The following is a 3189-nucleotide window of genomic DNA, read 5'->3' as shown; positions in this document are numbered from 1 at the left end:
GACTATAGAACACCTTCTGTGTGTGTGTCCCGCACTTATAGTCTGAACGAGTTCCACTTTAGGTTCTCATTTCTTTGAGAACCCGCCTGATTTACCCTATGTGAATATTCGCGAGTTATTGGTCTTTTTAAAGCGATCTGGGTGGTTCAGCGGTAGGAACAAAAAGGCTTCTTCTGTTCCTGTGGCATCACAATGGACGAAAACATCTAATAAATCTGATGGCAGACTGCCACTTAAACCTAACCTACCCGACACTACTGCTGAATTTTATTGAAATCGGTTCAGATTTTGATATAGCTCCCATCACCGACGTAGCCAGGATTTCATTTTTGGATGGAGGGGATGCCCAAACCACTTTTATCGAAATCGAAAAATTGTCAAATAGTTCGGTAACTGTGAATTTTCACGCTTATTTTCGACCAATTTTCAGAAAGGCAATATTCATTTCGCTCATACAAATTCTCCTTCAAACTTTATTACAATCGGTCGAAAATCCTTTTTTGATGGAAATGATACTGGATACAAATTTAAACCAATATGTTTATATTTATATTTATATTTATATTATATTATATTATATTATATTATATTATATTATATTATATTATATTTATTATTATTTATTATATTATATTATATATTATTATTATATTATATATTATTTATTTATATTATATTATATTTATATTTTACTCAATATGTTTATATTTTGCATCTTGTTGTTATAAGTCCCAAATTTTTCAAATTTTCGAGAAAAATAAAAAGGTACTAGAACCGAACATCTAAAATGTATTTACACGAAGGGATATCTATGTTCTTACTATTGTAAATTTTGTTTCTTTTTTTTCGTCAATTTTGATTTCGTCGTCTTCTTTCGTCATAAATAATTTATGTCCTCATAATTTTCAAAAGAAAGAAAATTCCTTTTGAAGTGTAAAATAAAGATTTATTTCACAGGAAAAAGCTTGCATACTAATTGGAAGGTCCTAGGTTACCTAAACCTAACCTAGGTGTGTAGGCCTTTGGTGTCGCATAACTTGCCTTGCCGGGCTTGGGTATAAATACCACCCTTGACTTCGTCCGGGTGTACTAAATGGTTTGAAGTTCCTCAAGGCTTCCTTTATCATAAGTTCAGTGTGGAAGTGTGGAAATGCGTTTTCAGCAAAAGTCTCAACATGTCCTCCGTTGTATCTGCTCTCACTCCCATATCGTCTTCTAACCTTTCAGTTTGGATATGGGGCTTTGAAAGAAACTTTTTTCGTTCTTCCGCTCTGGTATGTGTGTAATGTAAAAGTCTGCGGACCTCTTTCCCAATATTGCAAATCTCCCCGGTCATCCATGGTTTTTCTTGGGCTGATTTCCTTTCCTGAAGAGGACAACTATCTTCGAAAGACTCCACCAGTGCAGTCGTAATCCTGTTGTCATTGTCGTCAATGTCTTCTATGCTTGGACAATATAAATTATCTTGCCCAAGTCTTCTTCTGAGTAGTCTTCCGAATTTTGGTCAGTTGGTTTTCGACTCACATAGGAAGCTTATCGGATTCTGCGCTGGTCGTGCTATTCTAAACCTAATATAGCGTTAGTCTGAGAGGGAATGCTCCATGGAGACCATCCAATCCTAAACCTCATCGATTAGATTTTCCGAACATATTTTCACATCTAAAACCTCCTCCCCAATCCTATTAACCAAGGTAGCGGTGTTATCAATATAAAGAGTTATTGGATCATTAGTATTCAATTCTGCCAGAGCTTGGCCCCGCATATTAGTGTTAGTACTACCCTACCACGAAATGTGGTGAGAGGTCGCATCGCACCTTATTAGTACCTCATTTCCTGTCACGGCACGGTCAGCGCCGAATCTGAAAAGCTTCTGGAATAAGTTGAAAACCAACTCGCCAAAATTCGGAAGACTATTCAGAAGAAGACTTGGGCAAGATGATTTAGATTATCCAAGCATAGAAGACAGATTATCCAAGCATAGAAGATGACAATGTCAACAGGATTACAATAGTGAAGTCTTTCGAAGATAGTTGTCCTCTTCGGGAAAGGAAATCAACCCAAGAAAAACGCTGGATGACCGAGGAGATTCGTAACATTGGGAAAGAAGTCCGCAGACTTTTTAACAGAGCACGTCGTAAAAAAAGCGGAAGTTTATTGGGATGTGTATTACACACGGCTCAAGGAATACATTAAGATTACCAGAGCGGAAAAACGTGCCTCCTGGAAGCTTTTCTGCGTCCAGGTCCATAGGGTTAACGACGCCGCCAAGATGAAAAAGTTTCTCTCAAAACCCCATGTCCAAACTGAAACGTTAGTAGTCGACATGGGAGTGAGAGCAGAGACAACGGAGGACTTGTTGATACTTTTGATGAAAACGCATTTTCCACAGTATACGACGGGGCTCACGGAGACAACGGAATCTTGGAATAATGAGGATGATCATAACAGAATTTATGGTGAAGGAATCCTTGAGGAGCTTCAAACCATTTAAATCACCCGGACCTGATGGAATATTTCTGCGTTATTAAAAATGCAAGTTATGCGACACCAAAGGTCCACAGAACCTATAAGACTTACGTATTTTCTACTCAAAACCATGGAACGTATTGTGGACACCATGATAAATAATAGGACATCCATCGAACTACTCAAATACAAACAGCATGCCTATGTCAAGGGAAGGTCGGTGGAGGCTGCCCTGCACGAGGTTGTGCATAAAATAGAAGAATCCTTCGATGCCAAAACGTACCAATCCTTAGACCAGTACCGAGACTGGATAAACCATATGCTAAGAAAAAGATGGATAAATTGTATGTCCCATGACATAAATATATGGGAGAAAGTGGCAGAAGGCACGCCACTTTTATGGGTGACCACCATAAATGACCTATTACGGGTGCTGACTGAGGAGGAGTTTGAACCCGTCTACTACGCAAACTATTGGGTTGCCCAAAAAGTAATTGCAGATTTTTAATAAAACTTAGAATGAACTTTAATCAAATATACTTTTTTACACTTTTTTTCTAAAGCAAGCTAAAAGTAACAGCTGATAACTGACAGAAGAAAGAATGCAATTACAGAGTCACAAGCTGTGAAAAAATTTGTCAACGCCGACTAGATGACAAATCCGCAATTAATTTTTGGGCAACCCAATATATTAAAATACTTCTAAGGAGTAAGGATCCGAAC

Source organism: Stomoxys calcitrans, chromosome 3 (genome assembly GCF_963082655.1).
Source record: "Stomoxys calcitrans chromosome 3, idStoCalc2.1, whole genome shotgun sequence".
Lineage (NCBI taxonomy): Eukaryota > Metazoa > Arthropoda > Insecta > Diptera > Muscidae > Stomoxys > Stomoxys calcitrans.
The sequence above is the reverse complement of the archived record's forward strand: the minus strand, read 5'-3'. Positions refer to the sequence as shown.